Here is an 18,660-nt window from a genome sequence, read left to right on the forward strand (position 1 = left end):
TTGTGTGCTCAAATTACCTATTTTTGGTTTGTTTCTGGAATGCACATCATGCTTAGAAATAGAGGAGAAGCAGGTCCTGTCCCAATACATAAATTATTTATACTGCAGCACTGTGGTGTGGTGGAAAGAATGTGGATTAAGACTCTAGCACGTTGAAGATGGACAGCCAAGTTGGTGGCGCTCAGCTTCCATGTCGCGCAACCTTAAGTACATTACTTGACCTGAACCAGTTTCCTCATCTGCAAAACGCGACAAACAACACCCACTTCATAAGTTGGTATAAAGACAACATGCCTAGACAGACAAGGCATCCAGCTTGTGTTAATGCTCTTTTCTTTTCTTTGCTCTCGACGAGGTATTAATTACAAGAAGTGTCTCTCTCTTCGATGCAGACCAAAAGGTTGGGAGGTGTAATTTTTGTTGAGTTTACATTCAAACATTCTATCGGGGAGCTTTTAGAAGCAGTCCATTAAACTACAAACCCCATAATGCATATAAAATGACCATAAAATTTCTGTGTATGAAGCCTTTGTAGCTTGGGGGAGTGCGGAGAGCCACGGACTTTTTATTTACTGGATTTTCTCTCGTTGAGACACCTCCCCCCACATTTTCGCCTAAGCACATGCGGTTAGTTTTCTTCCTCTTAGAAAGCTGACTTCACAGGTTTCAAAGTGAGCTTTCAGTTACAAAGCGAGAAAGTATCTCAATTAGAAAACTGTGAGTATCATGAAATTCATTAAAAAAACACACAAAACTGTGGGGTGTGTGGGCCATAATAATAATTCTCACCTCCCGTAGACTTAGCAGAAAGAAAAATGACTGGCACGATTACATCTAGTAGCCATTTTTACCCTTTGAGAATCTGAGCTTAGCTGCCACCGAATTAGTCCCCTCTCGTCAGCTACCGGCCTCCCGTCCGAATTATTTACGTCCGACACACTCGTATTTGCATACGATGGTGGATCCACTGCTGCTGGGCGCCCGATTAGCCCCGCGCCTGCACGGCCAGCGCTCCGCCCGCGCAGGGCCGTGTACTGCCGAGCATGTGATCTCTCTTCCGCCCAGGCCCGAGCGCGGTACCCGGCAAGTAAAGCGCGCAGCGGCCGCTCCGAGCGTCCAGCCAGGGAAGACGCCGCGCCACGCGCCACTCTAGCTCGCGCGGCTGCGTCCCGGCTCGGCCTTCTCTTCTCATCCTCCCGAAGGCCCCACCATCCCAGGCTCCCGGGCGGCCCCGGGCGGGGGAGGGGCGGGGGGAGGGGCGGGAGGAGGGGCTCCTCAGGGAGCGGCGGGGAATTCCCCCTTCCACCGAACGTTCCCGATTGTTCACCATCCTCACGTCAGCAGCAGGGGGTAATCCCCGACTCCAGCTGCTCCTGACGTCACTGCGCGGAGCCACCGCCCCCCACGCGCCCTTACCTCCGGGGCTTCCTCGACGCTCCGCCCCCAGACGTAGCCACGCCTCATTCCTCCCCCCCGCCCCAGTCGCCCGACGTAGAGGGCGGAGCTTTTTCGGCCAGGGCGTGAGCGGTTGCTTGGGCCAGAAGGTTCTCTGGTGGAGGCGCTCTTCCTACTGCCCCGCCCAGTAGGTTCGTTCGCACTGCTTCTTCCACACCCTTTATCCCTCCTCTTTCTCCTCGCCCCGCCTTTCCCCTCCCTTCTCCTCAACCCCTCTAGTTCCTTCCCCGCCTCGCCACCTTCCACGATCTCGCGAGACTTGACCCAGAACATTGCGGATCGGGTCGGCGCCATTTTGGGACCGAGACTGGTTGTGGGGGAGGGAAAAGCGGCAAAAGGGGATTATTCAAAGTACCGAAAACCTCCTCCCGGGATCGAGCGCAGTGGCACCCCCAGGCCAGGGGCACCTCTGGTGTAGCAGAAGGTAACACCGTCCTCTGTGCTCCACGCTGGAGTCTGGGGGAGGAAGGAGGGTGCCCCTGTCGGCGTTGGGGTTTGAGGGGTCGGGAGCGGCGTTGGCGGCGCGAGGTGTGAGGCTGCCCTCGGACGCGGTGGGGGGGGGTGGCGGAGAGCAAGGAGAGAGACGGAAGGACGGCGGCGAGAGGCCCCTTTAGATATTTACTCGGCCCCGGTGGAGTGGGGGTGGCGGTTGTGGGGAGGGGGTGGATGGCTTAGGCTCGGTGGCTGGGGGATGTTTGGCGGAGGCTGAGAACGGATCCGACGCCCTCCGTGCTGGGTCTTCCTTCCTCCGGCCTCTCACACATGCCCGCCTCCTTTGGCACTACTGCTCCTCTAAGAGGGCTGACGGAGTCGAGGCCGAGTTGTGGCCTTCGGTGGTTTCTTCAGTAGCGCGCCCGCTCTTTTCCTCCTCTCCCGGGTCCGTGGTCGTAGCTGTGTATTGAGTCGAATGCTACCATGTCCCTCGGAGTCCTGTGGGGCCTGAAGGGACCTATTCTGGTTTTGGAGAGAACCACTCTTAATGGGATTTACGAGAACGGTTTGGTACCTTCCACCCCCTCAGTGTTGGGAGAAACCTGTTTTCTTAATTCAGGGAAATGGGGACCGACACCTTTATCCCACAGCTGCTCTCAGAAGCCGGGGAAGTCTCACCCTCAGGCGAATTTAAGGAACGTTCTTGCCCCATTTCTCACCTCCCTACTTTCTGCCCTTAGTGGGGAAAATGTCTCTTAGACATTCTAATTTGGAGAGAGCGTCTTTCTCTTTATATCCTTTTTTTTGTGAGTTGTATTTACTAATGCTCCTTGGCACCACACCTGCCTGTTCATTTTCTTTCGGCCCAGTGAATTGAAAATAGAGAAAATCTTTTATAAGGTGTGGGCCAGTTTCATAGTTTTAATTTTTTACTCGAAAAGTATAGGAGGTTTATATAATTCCCCCGTATTATATCCGCACCCCCTTCCCAGTTGAAATCATTCCTTGTCCTCCGTAACATCATCTCCCACCTTTCCCTCTTTTATTCTAAAGTCTTTTTCACCCAGTAGACTGTTTCGGGGCGCTTGCTTGGGCTGAGCCTTTTTTCAGACCCCAGTAGAATTACGTAGAAGTGAATTTCTCTCCAGAAGTTGATTCTTCAAGATTGGGGTTAATTTTTAGCTCAAAATTAAAATTCAGTGTGTAATTGAAGTTTTTTTTTTTTTATAACTTTTACAGGTGATTGAATTACTCATATATGAAGATCATCTTCTAGGTTTTGTGTAAAAGGCCCCGGATATTTGAAGTGGCCATTTTGGGATTACAATGTTTTTGGATAATTTTGCCCCAGAAGTTTATTAAAAGTGGCAAGAATCATCTCTGAAGTGAATTTAATAGTAGTGAACAATTCTACAAGCTACTAAAAGGACCCAGGCATTTCTTCAGTATTTTGGTTCAAACGGATTATATAACTGTTTAAATTATTTCAGCTGGTGGTATTTTTTTTGCTTCTTCCCTATCCCCCCCCCCCTTTAGTTGTTCTTCAGCCCAAACTGTAAGATATGTTTGATTTGTGTACTGAGTAGTTTCGGCAGTTTCAAATTACTGTTTAAATATTGCTGAAGTTTCTTGGCAGTTTATTTTTACCTTTATTAAAAGTTTTAGGAATTTTTGACCTCAGCCCTTTTCATGTCACAATGGGACAGCTTTTCTAAATGAAGACATTGAAAGAAGACAGAGTTTTTTCCCTTTTATCTTTTATTTACGTGGAAATTTAAGATGTTGCAGTTTTCCAGCAGCATGGTAGTATTGAGATAGCTATGTGTCTCCCTATATGCTGATGTTTAGGAATGCTCTTCAGATGTGAAATTTTCTTTTTGTTTTTGCTTTTTGGCTCATAAATTGGATATTTCATCTGGAGTGGATAAGTACAACGGTGACAAGTACATGGAATAATAAAGAAGACTTTAAAATCTTAAATCCAAGGAACTTGGCTAATTCTGGAGATAGCCATATGAAAACTTTAAAACAGAAGTATGGGTAGCTGACTTGAAGTAACTCTATGTCAAATAGTCATAGGTTAAGTATCTTCAAAGAACTTGGATATTATTTCAGAGGATACAAAATAAAAAAACAAACTGGAAAACATAAAGATTACAGAGAAAAACCCAACACCTTCCTGTGCAGTCCTGTTGGAATTTGTAAGTATTGTATGGTGAGCAAATCACATGTTCATTTGTAAACTGTAATAAGAGTCAAGTTTATTCTATTTTGGAAGCCTTTCAGTTTCTTGGAATAATACTGCTTGGCTTCAGTTTCCTGGACAGTCTGAAGACTACCTACCATTAAGTAAATTGAAATGCAGAAAGAGTTAAGATTTAAGAATATTTCAGGTCACACAATCCATATTTTTACATTTTTGTGCTTATGAAGTAAAGAAAATCCCTTTGGTGAGTATTCACCCTAATTTTTATGGATTCATAGATTGGTAAAAAGGTAGGAAAAAACAACAAATATTTTATGTGTCTTGCTAGCCAGTTACTTTCTTTAGGCTGCTTTCTAAAGGGAGTTTAGTGTTGTTATTTAGTTAGGTAGTTTAGTGTAAACTCTTAACATATGACTTGGTTTTTAAACCTGATTTTCATCACAATTCATAATTCTTTTAAATAGCTTGATATATTTTCTTTTTGGAAGGTTATGCTGACTTAAGTTTATAAACAAAGTTTTTTTAAAAAGTTGGAAGTATTGCTGTAATAGATCCTTTGACAAAGGAGAATTATGTTTTAATAGTACTTCAATTTTTCAGTATTGAATAGTACTGTTTTTACTTACCCTTAGTTATTAGGGTTTTTCAGTGATTCCTAGGCATAGGAATGTTTGTTATTAAAAAACCCACTAAAATTTATTATTTAGACACTATTAGTGAATATATTAGTGTAGCTAAAATGAGAGTTTATTTCGTTTAATTACCTTTCTTAGATAAAAGATTGTAATTTTGAACATTTTGCCAAGATGGCTTTATAACTTGTCAGTTGTTCCCCTTATACCAAACCGGAACTTTTTTTTCCTATGCTATTGATTGAATTCTTTTATCTCACTTAGAGCAGAAGAGGTAGTACAGTCCAGAACAATGTAGGTATCCAAATAAAGCGTTTATTTTCTGATCTAAAATTGAGATTAGAATTAAGTAATCCTCTCTGTTAAAATAGACTGAGTTATTTTTGTTTTGTCTGTCAGAACTGTGTGTAGTACTTCTAATTGAGCTTTCACCTTGATTTATGTTAAAAAAAATGGCGAGACCATTCAACCACCTTTTCCCTTCAGAAGGGACTGCTCTTATATGCATTTCTCAATTTAATGGTTTTTCAAGTTACTGGTCTAGGAATATGCCTCTTAAATGTGATTAAGAAGTTGAAGTGGAAATGAATAATCTTTTCATAGAAAAGAACATTATTTATGATTATTTTCCTTTAAATTATTCCTACTGTTGTTACCCAAAGCCATGTTACCAGGATAAAGATAATTCCAGAGACAGGGTTTTTAAGAATTAACTTTAATCTTTGAATAGTCTCACATCGGTGAAGTTTGCTTACAGAAATTGTTCATGGACAGATTTACTTACTTGAACATTTTGATAAATATTTTATTATATTCTTGGCATCAAAATAGATAGCAATAGTAATTGGAACAATTGCTGGGCTGCTTCTCCCCCTCCCCCACCTTTTTTCCTCCTGTCTACCCTACTCCATTTTTTTAATCTCCTGTGCCTAGACTGTAGGTCTAAAAATAATAATCATAGTAATTAACATTTATAGATGATTGTGTCACATATTTTGCTGTGAACTTTGCATAGTATACTTTAGCTCTTAGAATAATTCTATGAAGAAAGTGCTATTATAGTTACAGTTATACAGGTGAGAAAATTAAGATTTTAGGAGATTGAGTCTGGGAGAAAGTAACTTGGTTAGGAACAGGGTTAGATAGAAGTTTTGACCAAATCTCCAACTCTGGCTGGAGGGCTCAATACTCTTAATCACTATGCTATACTGCTTTCTTGTGAATTGTATTTCATTAACGCCTATTTGAGCATTATCCCTGATATTTTTGTTTTTTTCTTCTATATACTGCTTCTCTTCAGTTAATATTGATTACTAGTGGAACTTGGAGTTCTCTTTGGTTAATATTGATTACTAGTGGAACTTGGAATTAAGCTAAAAAGTAGAAGAGAAGGTGTTGTTAGTGTTGCTACTTGTAACTATCTGGTAAAACTTTAGTTAGCTAAAAATTAAAATGTACTTTCAGGTTATATTTCTATCTTATACACCCACATTCTCTTTGCACATTGGTGAAGCTAAATGCATGTTAGCTTTGTTTTACTTTTTCTCTGGTTTTGAACTGAGATTAGTCCATAGGTTTTTATTATTATATTATGTTAATCACCATACATTACATCCTTAGTTTTTGATGTATTCCATAGATTTTTTTTTTGCTTAAAGTTCCTAACACTTGAGAATGGAGGAAAGAAGGAATAGTAAGGAAATAACAGGAATGGGAAAAGAAGAAAGAAAAAAAAAATGAAATTTAGAGAGTTACAGAGTAGGTAGGAATAAGGATGGGAACTTCTAATATGAGTGTAAAGTTAGCAAGTGAGGATAGACCCTAAACGCAGGCCAGATTATCTGTCTTCGACATAACCACCTTTTTTCTGTTTAATTTTTGATAAAATTTTTAAAATAACGATTTAGATCCAGGTAGAAAAAGGGAAATGGTTGGGAGTTAGGACATTTTCGGTTTAGCGTTTGGAAAATCTAGAAAGGGGCCTATGTGACCTTGTGTATTTGCCAAAGCTCTTTGGCCTTGGCTTTTCCAGAAAACTGATGGAAATAATTTATATGAAGGCTTTTTGTTAATTGTGAAGTGTAATATATGTGTAATGTTTTTTTCTAATTTCCAGTATTTTGAGATTCTGATAAGTACATGTCAAATCAGTATTTGTTACAGTCTGAAGTTGTTTCTTCTTCTGTATCTGTTAATGGCATTACCGGAAACCCATTCATACCCTGCCCCTCCCCATTTCCAGTTTCATTTATTATCCTAGCTTGGTCCTTGATCAAGAAAGTAACGAACTAAATTTCTTTGCCTTTTAGCTCCATTCTCTTTTTCCCCATAGTTTCTTCTGTGGCCAGAAGGATAGCTCTTGGTTTCGTTAGTTCAGCAGCCCTCACTTAGGGTGGTGGATTTGGCATATTTAAGGAGAGCAGGTTGGAAAGAGATGTATTCCCTGTCCCCTTCTCCCCTTTTTTAAATGTTTTATATGTCAGGGTTTCCTAACGTCAGTTTTTTTTGGCCACATAGGTGGGTGTGGGAGACAGTGGTTTGAAAATTCTCTAAAATCGATCATTTTGGGAGTGCTTATATATTTTTCTGGGGAGCAGGTCCATTACTTTGAACAGGAGACTCAAGAAAAACAAAATGTTGGGCGCCTGGGTGGCTCAGTTGGTTAAGCGACTGCCTTTGGCTCAGGTCATGATCCTGGAGTCCCGGGATCGAGTCCCGCATTGGGCTCCCTGCTTGGCAGGGAGTCTGCTTCTCCCTCTGACCCTCCTCCCTCTCATGCTCTCTGTCTCTCATTCTCCCTGTCTCAAATAAATAAATAAAATCTTTAAAAAAAAAAAAAAAAAAAAGAAAAACAAAATGTTAGAATTACTGATAAACCTTTTGTGGTTGGATGTTTTTCAGTTTTACCTGCTTTCCTTTTCCCCTTTTTTGTTAGCTGCCACACCCAGCAGAATAGTTACAGGCTTTTGGTCTATATTCTTTCAAGTAATTGCTAGTTTCTGCGTCTTTTTATACAAGGTATCCCACTCATTTTCTTGTTCTTGAGTCATCTTTCTGTTCACAGCTTGGTGAGTGCAGTGTTTTGGTGTTTCATTTTCTGCCCTTTAATTCAGCTTATTCATTATATTTTTTTGAAACCTTTTTAAAAAGTTTTTTCTGTATTTATTTTTAGCAAGAAAAAGTTTTAAAATTGTTAAATATGTTGTGTTTCCTTTGAAACTCAGAACTTGCAAATACACACTGAGGGGCTCCTGAATGGCTCAGGCAGTGTGTCTGACTCTTAATTGCTCCTCAGGTCTTTTTTTTTTTTTTTTTTAAAGAGCGAGTGAGAAGAGGGGAGAGGAAAGGGCAGAGGGAGAGAGACTTTAAAGTAGGCTCCACACTGGGCTCCATCTCACAACCCTCCTGAGATCATAACCTGAGGCAAAATGAAGAGTCCGATGCCTAACTGAATGAGGCACTCAGGAACCCCTCAGCTCAGGTCTTGATCTCAGGGTGGTGAGTTCAAGCCCTGTGTTGGGCTCCATGCTGGGCCTGGAGCCTACTTAAAAAAAAAAAAAAAACTGGAAAAAAAAATTCTTAAACTGAAAAATTGTCTTTGCCTCTATGTTTGCATACTAGTTAAAGAAATTAGTTTGCTTTTCAATGAGTATAAATACAGTGAGTTTAAAAAAAATAATAGTTACTATCTCACGTGATAACCTGTGGGTGGGAAGTTTGGCAGCCGTTAGACCTGTGTGGTTCTGGCTCCCTGTAGGTCTTTAATATATTATAATAATATAATATAATTTCTTTAATAATCTCAGATACAGTTACCAGGGCTACAGATATTTGAAGGCTTGACTGGGGCTGGAGGATCTTTTTTCCAAGATGGTGTACTCATTGGCCTGGCAGCAGTTGATGCTGGCTGTTGTCTGGAGGACTCTGTTCCTAACCACCTGTGGATCTCCAACTCCTTGGGGTTTTTTTGTTTGTTTTGTTTTGTTTTTAGTAATCTGTACACTCAACTTGGGGCTCGAACTCACAACCCCAAGGAAAAGGGTTGCATCCACTAGGTCAGCCAGGCACCCCTCCTTGAGTTTCTTTAAAATGTGGCAGCTGTAGCTCCTGGAGCAAGTGATCTCAGAGATAGGTAGAAGCCAGGCTATCTTTTATGACCTATTCCAGAAGTCATTTCTGCCACATTCTTTTTGTTCCAAACAAGTCATTAAGTCTAGCCTGAAACCAAGGAGTGTAGTTAGGTTTCATCTTTCCTCAAAAGAATTTGTGGACATACTCACAAAAACCACAGTAGGAGGTAATCTTTCCCAACCAGTAGTTGTCAGCATAATTGGAATTAGCCAGTCTTCACTCCACAATTAGCAGGTTGGGCTGTTACAACTTTAGAGAAGAAAGTATATTCTAAATTTGTATAAATTCAGGAGATTTAAATCTTTCCACATTTATAACTATAGTCTGAGCTTTGGAGGTAAGGTTTTTTTTTTTCCCCCCCCTTTCATACTAATCTTGAAATCACTATAATGAGGGAAAGGTTTTTTTTTTTTATCATGGCAAAAAAAAAGCCATTTTTGAGTGTATATTTAAGTGGCATTGAGTACATTCACATTGTTGTGCATTCATCACCACCTTCCATCTCCAGAACTTTTTTCATCTCTCCAAACTGAAACTGTGTACCCATTAAACATTAACTTTGCATTTCCCCCCTCCCTAGCCCTGGCAGTCACCATTCTACTTTTGTATTTCTATGAATTAGACTATTGTAGGTACTTACTCTAAGTGGAATTGTGCAGTATTTTTTGTTTTGTAACTGGTTTATTTCACCTTGCATAATGTCCTGGAGGTTCATCCATGTTACAGCATGTGGTAGAATCAATTTCCTTCCTAAACAAAAGAATAATCCATTGTGTGTATGTGTCACATTTTGATTATCCATTTATCTGTAAATTGACATTTTGGTTATTTCTGCCTTTCTGAGATCATGAATAATGCTGCTGTGAACATGGGTGTACAAATATTTGTTTGAATCCCTGCGTTTTTTTTTTTTTAATTCCTGCTTTTTATTCTTTTTTTTTTTTAAAGATTTTTATTTATTTATTTGAGAGTGAGAGAATGAGAGAGAGCACATGAGAGTGGGGAGGGTCAGAGGGAGAAGCAGACTCCCTGCCGAGCAGGGAGCCCGATGTGGGACTCGATCTAGGGACTCCAGGATCATGACCTGAGCCGAAGGCAGTCGCTTAACCAACTGAGCCACCCAGGCGGCCCTGCTTTTTATTCTTTTGGGTATATACCAGAAGTGGACTTGCTTGCTGGTTCATATGGTAGTTCTATTTTTAATTCCTTGAGGAACCACCATACTGTTAGCTATCAAGGCTGCACTATTTTTTATTCCTACTATCAGTGCACATGGGTTCCACTTTCTCCATATTCTAACATTGTTTTCTTCGATGTTTTTGATAATAGCCATCCTAGTGGTTGTGAAGTGGTATCTCATTGTGGTTTTGATTTGCATTTCTCTAATGATTACTTAGGTCTTCTCATTTGCTTATTGGCCATTTTATCTTTTTGAAGAAAAGTATATTCAAGTCCTCCACCCAGTTTTAAATTTGAGTTGTAGGAGTTCTTGATATATTCTGGAAATCAACACCTGTTACGATGACTAGATTTTGATAACTACTATTTATCAGTGCTTACCACATTGCAGGCTGTATTAAGCCTTTTAAGTGAATTAACTAATCCTCATGGTTCTTGTGGGTGGGAATGCCTTATTCTTATTTCACAAATGAGAAGATGAAAGCACAGAGATTTAAGTCACGAAGGTCACACAATCAGTAAGTGATACTTCTGAACCTACACATTCTGTATATCCAGAGCCTAGACTTCACCTATGATGGCTCATAGTTCAAGTTTTTAAGGTGAGAATATGAGGAAGGTAAAAATACTACTCTGTTTCAGGATTGAGAAGATAACTTATTTTATTCTTAGCCAGCTACAAAATTTTCTTATCCTTAGTGAGGTAAGTTGTGACTTTTTTATAATATACTGTTAACATGGGTTTATTCTCATTCGGGAATATTTTCCTTTTGGATCACTTCATAACCAGTGTTTACAGTATTTTAGATTAGAAATTGCTTTTCCCAGTTGCCATGTGAAGTAAGTGCTATTTCCATTTAATGAGTTAAGAAACTTTGAGATTAATTTACCTTAGGTCATCAGTAAGTGACAGTAGGGATTTGAATTTTGCTTATCTGTACTCTGTTATAGTTAATTTTCTTAGTGTTCTAAGTAGATCTTATTCTGGAGTAGGGCTGTCCAATAGAACTTTGTGAAATGAGGGAAGCATTCTATGTCTGCGCTGTTCAGTATGGTAATTGCTAGACATATGTCCTTATTTGAAGTGTGGCTAGTGCAGATGAGGAACTGAATTTTAAGTTAAATTTTAATGTGAATTTAAACAACAGCATGTAGCTCCTAGCTGCCATATTGGACAGCACAGTTCTAGAGACAGTGGTACAGAATCTAATCAGATCCATAGAACTTTCATAACAAGTACTTTTTAAAGTTCCCTTTATTAACCTGAAATAAAATTTTATGCACATAAGATCATATTAATACGCTCCTAAAGTGAAAAAGATGGTTATAATAATGAATTTTAATATGTAGTAGCACAGATGTGACAGTTCTAGAAGACTGATTTTTCCAAAACATTCTCACAAATTTCCAAAACACTCTATTTGGCCTTCTTAAAAGAAACAAGCGACTAATGTTTTTTTTTTTTTTTTAAAGATTTTATTTATTTGGGAGAGAGACAATGAGAGACAGAGAGCATGAGAGGGAGGAGGGTCAGAGGGAGAAGCAGACTCCCCGCCAAGCAGGGAGCCCGATGCGGGACTCGATCCCGGGACTCCAGGATCATGACCTGAGCCGAAGGCAGTCGCTTAACCAACTGAGCCACCCAGGTGCCTGCGACTAATGTTCTTAAGTACTCTTGTCCTTTTAGGAAGAAAAGTCCCTCAGGTGGATTAATAATATATTGATTAGAGTATGTTTCATTTATCTTTCTAATATTTACTGCCATTTCAGTTGAATGGGCAGTTAGCCAACATTAAAGCTATCATACAGTGTAGTGACGGTATTTGGTATTTGTAGAAATGACCAAAAGGAAAGTAATTATCAGTTTTCCTCTACTACAAATTGAAGGTGAAAATCAGTATTCAGTTTGGATTGGTGGACTTGGTCCTGAAGGTAGAGGGAAAATTGTGGGATTACTTTATAATTCCTCAGAGTAGAGAATATAAATTTAGGGTCAAAGTAATACAGGGAAACACTATTATCTGTATGTATTTATAATAATAAATAACATTTTGGGAGTTGGTTTTTATGAAAGAATGTGCCCCTATTCATTTTTTTTAATGAAATGTGAACCCATTTTTAAACTAGGTGTATTGAGGTATAATTTACATACATAAATTCACTCTTTAAGTGTACAGTTTGAAGATTTTTTTTTTACAAATCAGTTGTGTAATCCCATCACCTGAGAATGTAGAACATGTATATCACCCAGAAAGTTACGTTATTGTCCTTTACAGACCGTCGTCTTCCCTCACCCCTATGCTCTGGAAACCACCAGTCTGTTTTTCTTGTCTTTTGTATTGTGTATTGTTTTCCAGAATTTCATAAAGAGGGAACCAAACACTGTACACTTCTGTTTCTGATTTTTTTCATGCATGTTACTGCATGTATTAACAACCCAATATTTTTTATGGCTAAGTGGTATTCTCTTGTTTGGATACACAACAAATGTTTATCCATTCTCTGGTTACTAGACGTTTGGGTTGTTTCCAGTGTTTGGCTATTGTGAGTAGAGTCTGTATGAGCATTTGCACACTGGATTTGGTGAGGAGAAGTGTTCTTATTTCTCTTGGGAAAATTACTGAGCAATGTGATTGCAGGGTCATATAAATTTTGTGTATTTGACTCTGCTAAAAACTTGCCAGTGTCTTACAGAGTGCTGAACCATTTAAATTTGCATCAGCAATATAGGCTACATAGTTCTGCATTCTTGCCAGTATTTGATGTCAGTCTTTCAGTTTTATCTGTGGAGTGGGTGTATAGTTTGAATTTGCATTGTGGTTTTAATTTTTATTTCCCTAATAATGTTTTTTGGTGGTGTCCAGATCTTTTGCCCATTTAAAAAAGATGAGATTGTCTTGTTGAATTGTAAGGATTATTTATGTATTTTGGATACATGTATATGAGATATATGTTTTGCACATAATTTCTCTTAGTCTGTGTTTTGCCATCATTTTTTTTTTTTTAAGATTTTATTTAAGAGCGAGAGAGCGCACACTAGCACGGGGAAGGTCAGAGGGAGAGGGAGCAGCAGATTTCTTGCCGAGCAGGGAGTCCTGCGGGACCGGATCCCAGGACCCTAGGATCATGCCCTGAGCAGAAGGCAGCCGCTTAACCGACTGAGCCACCCAGGCGCCCCACCATCATTTTCTTAATAGTGTGTTTTGAAGAACAGGTATTCTAAATTTTGAAGTACGATTGGTTTGTGTTTTTCTGTGTCATAAGAAATCTTTCCCTAACCCAAGGTCACAGGATTTTCTCCTTTCCAATAGAAATTTTGGCTTATACTTTGGGTCTTTGATGCATTTTGAATGATTTTTTTTTTTTTTTGGCGTGTGGTGTGAGCAAAGGGTTGAGGTGCTATTTTTCTTTTTTTTTTTAAAATATTGTAGACGACGTCCAGTTGTCCCCGTATCATTTGTTGAGAAGGCTTTGTTACCCCTTGAATCACTTTGAAATACCTCTGTTGAAAATCAGTTTCCTGTATGTGTACTTACTATTGCTATATATGTTAAGTCTGTAGTTGATAAATATGGATGCTAGCATTTGAATTTTTCTGCTTTATTTTAAAATCCTGATATCTTTTTAAAAATCTTTTATAGGAAATGTGGACTAAAAGAAATTGTTTTTATGGGCCTGTGAAGTAAGACCTGTTGCAAAATAATGCCATCTTGAATTGATGGAACAATCTTTGTGTGGCTTGAAGTGTTAGGTATTATCTAATTTATACTTGAACATACTTTGAAATAAATGATAATATTTCTATGTTGGAAATGAGAAAGGAGGATGCAAACTATCAACTGAATTTAAAACATTGATTCACCAGAGGTTCTGGGATTTCTTGAGTGTTAGTTTGCTAGAGAAGATGTTCATTGCCTCAGTAGATGTTTCAGTGCCTACTGTATGCCTGCTGTTTCATTTGTGCTGAGCATTTAGTAGCAAATGAGGCAAAAATGTAAGATTCCTGAACTCTACTTGGTCTGCTCTTTTCTCTGAATGCAGAGTAAATAGAGTCCTTAAACTTGAATTGTGGTTTCATCCCTTCTAGTAAATAATGGCCTTTTGATGATGGCCAGGGCAGCCTTTATAAGCCTCTTATTTCCTGCCCTAATAAAACTGGTTCTTTTCCTGCTTCACAAGGTTATCATTAGACTCAAGTGAAATAATAAGTGCTGAATGCTTTGAAATTGTAAAATGATGCAGACTTTATTTAGCAGTATTGTTATGGCTGCATCACATAGATAGTAATGGTTGAGGGCCATTATGATCGACCAGGAAGGAGAAGACTGTATTGGGAGCATAGGTAAAAATGTAAATTGAAAGCACGAAACTAAACAGAAACCAGGTATATTTATTATTTTTTAAAAGGTTTTTTTATTTGAGAGCGAGAGCAAGAGAGAGAATGAAGGGAGGCGGGAAGGGCAGAGGGAGAAGCAGACTCCCCTGCTGAGCAGGGAGCCCGTGGGGCTCAGTCCCAGGACCCTGGGATCATGACCTGAGCCGAAGGCGATGGTTAACCAACTGAGCCACCCAGGCACCCCAAACTAGGTATACTTAGATTGCATTTTATAACATGTTTAAAATTGATGATGGTTAACCAACTGAGCCACCCAGGCACCCCAAACTAGGTATACTTAGATTGCATTTTATAACATGTTTAAAATTCCCACTGGATTTAAGAATAACATGTGGTCGCTAGCCTGTAAGAATTGTTTGTTCCCTCCATTTCTCTGCAACCTTCCTTAATGTCTTCCTAGACCATTTGCCTTTAAAGGTCTTTGTCTTCCTTCAACACACTAGCCATTTTCCTTCCTGTCTTAGGGCCTTTATGCTTGCTCATTCTTCTGTTTTCCCTTTGTTAGCTCAGTTTTTAGTTTATGTGTTAGATTCTAGGTGACTTTGTAACCATTCTGTGTAAAGTGGGCAACCCCCCTTCCTATACCCTTTGGTTTCTCTTATCTGTTTATCCTATTTATTTCTTTCAATGCACACTCTCTAATTATCTGGCTTACTTTCACTCATATTTATCACATACTCTTCTGAGGGCGGGGGACCTTGTCTCATTTGTTATATCCTTAGTGCACTTACTTGCAGAGTAAAAGAATTAACATCTTAGATAATTTAGGTTAACTTACTTTTCCCCCAGAATTGAGTATGTGCAGTTGGTATTTTTATTATAGAACTGCAGTTTAACTGTTTGTGGGCTAGGAGAAATTTGTGAGGGGATTATTTATAGCCTAGTTGATTTGTTGTCAGATTATTTAGAAGCTTTTTTTTCTGTCTAGATTTAAATAGTTATATGAGGTTCTAGTCTGCTTGCTAGATTAAAGACTGGCTTTGGATTTGCTATTAGCGTCCTGAAAGAACTGACTGATAAGGGCTTATTCATTATGACCTTGCCTTTAAAAATGTTCCCTAGGGGTGCTTGGCTGGCTCAGTCAGTAGGGAGTGTTGACTGTTGATCTTAGTTAGGGTTGTGAGATCGAGCCCCATGTTGGATGTGGAGATTACTTAAAAATAAAATCTTAATATAAAAATGCTTCCTAGTTTGAACTGTTGAGTTGGAGGGATTAAAACCTAGTGAAATTGTCCTGTCAAGTTTAAAAAGATAAAACACACTTTAGGTTTCAAGGAGTAACTTTGAAACAAGTGAGCGAACAGAATTTTGGGCTCCTCATTTTCAGAAATGAGAAAGGCCATGAGAATTTATATTAACTAATTTTTTTTTTTGAAGAGGAGACATAATCTTTACTCCTCAAAGATACAAAAGGAGATTTGTGTCCACAGAGTTTCAGTTATTTTTGATATCACAGATTTTCTCAGTGTGATCCTGATTTGGTTCTTCTAAGAAAAGCATGTTAAAGATTTCGTACAAGGTTCCTTATTTACTAAAGCTCTACAAGGATACTAAACTTGAAGCTGTGTTACAGTGAGTGATAAAATAATTGTTTCATGGAATATTAGCTAGGTTGAAAACTACTTGAAAAATGCATTCTCCTGATAGTCAAGATGTCTTAAGGACTTTCCATATGTAACTTAGTTGCCTTTGTTTTTCCCTCTAAGTCAACTGGTAGTTTTCAGATTTTTCACATGAATTACTCTTTGGTCTCTTCCATTAAAATGAGTCCTTATAGGGACATTGTGGAAATGGGAAAATGTGAGTGAAATGGTTTCAAGTTAGTCCTTTAAATTAGGACCTTCAAGGACAGTTTGATGAGAGGACAGAGTCTCTTGGGGACAAAATTGGCTTAGGTTGGTAGAAAGCAAGTTAGGACTGCGGTGGTAGTTCACACTGTCCCTTTTCTATGTGTTTGGGAGATTAAGATCTGTATTTTGTATAAGGTTTGTTATAGCTATAGGTCCAGGCAGTGCCTGACATGTGAAACTAAAACTTAACACTCAGAATTTAGAGAATTACCTAAATAGCTGTTATTAACACTAAAATTTTGTATAAGGTAAGATTTCTACCTAATGTATTTTCAGTTATTTACAGTATGTGTGTAGGTTTAGTGGTTAAGAATTTCACCTACCGGGCGCCTGGGTGGCTCAGTCGTTAAGCATCTGCCTTCTGCTTGGTCATGATCCCAGGGTCCTAGGATCTAGTCCCACGTCGGGCTCCCTACTCGGCAGGAAGCCTGCTTCTCCCTCTCCCACTCCCCCCTGCTTGTGTTCCTGCTCTCGCTATCTCGCTCTCTGTCAAATAAATACATAAAATCTTAAAAAAAAAAAAAAAAAAATTTCACCTACCACTGATGAGTACTCTGACATTGGGAACTTTAAAATGTGTTTCACATTAAAAAAAAAATGTGTTTCACATCTATATAAAAACCTGTTTTTGTTTTTTTTTTTTTAAGATTTTTAAAAATTGGAGGGAGAGAGGTGTACGAGTGGGGGTGGGGGTGGGGAGGGGGGCGGAGGGAGAGGGAGAGGCAGACTCTCCGACTGAGCTGGAAGCCTGATGCAGGGCTCCATCCCAGGACCCTGAGATCATGACCTGAGCCGAAGTCAAACACTTAACCAACTGAACCACCCAGGTGCCCCTGTATAAAAACCTGTTGTTGTTTTGTTTTTTGAAGAAAAGATTATGCCAAAGCCCTAAAGAAATTGCCTAGTTAATTGTGTGTGTGTTTGTGTCTGTATGTTTATGTATTAAGTATATATTTTAGGCTATTGTTTTCATAATGAAAAAGTTAAGGTACTTGAATTTCCAAATCTTTCATTTCATATCAAGGATCCTGTCTCTGAACTGTTTGTGAAATGACTAGTTCAAAGTGTTAGGCTCATTTTCTAAATTCATTTGTTGAAGCTTGTTTGCTGCTCTTTGGATGCCGCGTTTTAGGCTTACATGACTTCAGAAAAAGATGGGTAATGTTAAAGTTAGAGGATTCAAGAAATGGTAAAGTTAAGTCAGAGTAAAGAGAATTTAAAATTACTTTGAATACATGTACCTAGTGCAAATTACAAGAAGTACAAGGGTTTTTAGAAAATTGTCACCCCCTCATGCCTATTTCCCAACTGTAGTTCTTACCTGAAGAAACCACTCTTAGTTATGTATTTTTCTGGAGAGACCTTATGTGTATATAAGCACATTATATTCTTTTTAATATAAGTGGTAACTTGAGGTCCACCTTGCTGTACAGCTTTTTTACTTAAGGAAATATCTGGGAAGGTTATTCCATATTTATATATGTAAAGCTACCCTATTTTTATATTGGTGGCTTAATGTCTACTTAACTAGATCTCTTTTGCTGTGCATTGTTTCTTTTCTTTCTTTTTTTTACTGTTATGAACAATGCTAGTATCCTTGTAAATGTGGGGATACATTTGTACATTCTTTTTTTTTTTTTAAGAGATTTTATTTGCTTATTTGTCAGAGAGGGAGGCCCCCACACGCAGGGGGGAGTGGCAGGCAGAGGGAGAAGCAGACTCCCTGCTGAGCAAGGAGTCCAATGTGGGACTCGATTCCAGGACCCTGGGATCATGACCTGAGCCGAAGGCAGGTGCTTAACGGACTAAGCCACCCAAGGCATCCCTGGGGTACATTCTTCTAAGTGGAATTTCTGAGTGTAATTTTGAAAGCTATGCTAAATTGCTCTCCATAGAGGTATGCCAACTTAACAGTTCCAGCACTAATGTGGTATCAGACTTTCCTTGGGCATTTTGCCTTTTTCTTTTGAATTAGAATGAAAATATTTCATATATAAGACCCTTTTCTGTCAGTTCTTTATATTTTTCCTTCATCTTTTAAGTTTTTTTCCCTCTTGATTTGTAGGAACATTTGATATATGAAGGGAAGTCAACCCTTTGTATGTGCTATTTGTGACAAGTATTTCCCCCATGTTTTTTTTGATCTTGGTTGTGAATTTTGTCATGTAGAATGCTTTTTGTGTTTATGCTTATGATTGAATATATAAATACATTTTTATCATTTGTGTGTTATACTTAGAAAGACCTTCCTAAGATCTTATAAAGATCTTTATAAAGATTATAAAAATTTTTCCCACATTTTCTCTTTCTCACAATTAACTTTTGTCAGTAATTTTCCATCCCTTTCAGTCCTCAAATTCAGGATTTCTACTGTTCTTT

General features: G+C 38.9%; 1 protein-coding gene across 2 annotated transcripts in view; it reads left to right on the forward strand.

Moving 5' to 3' along the window:
• Positions 1-1,564: 1,564 nt before the first annotated feature.
• Positions 1,565-18,660, forward strand: part of GPBP1 (GC-rich promoter binding protein 1) — a 71,389-nt gene continuing 54,293 nt past the window's right edge. The window contains exons 1-2 of one of the 2 annotated variants that reach the window (XM_035014460.1): positions 1,565-1,879; positions 3,127-4,088. The gene's annotated coding sequence lies outside the window, so the exon portion shown is untranslated. The remainder of the gene's footprint in view (positions 1,880-3,126; positions 4,089-18,660) is intronic. The other variant, XM_035014459.1, reaches the window with a different exon arrangement.

This window comes from Mirounga leonina, unplaced genomic scaffold (genome assembly GCF_011800145.1).
Source record: "Mirounga leonina isolate KUSES-001 unplaced genomic scaffold, KU_Mleo_1.0 Mir_168, whole genome shotgun sequence".
Lineage (NCBI taxonomy): Eukaryota > Metazoa > Chordata > Mammalia > Carnivora > Phocidae > Mirounga > Mirounga leonina.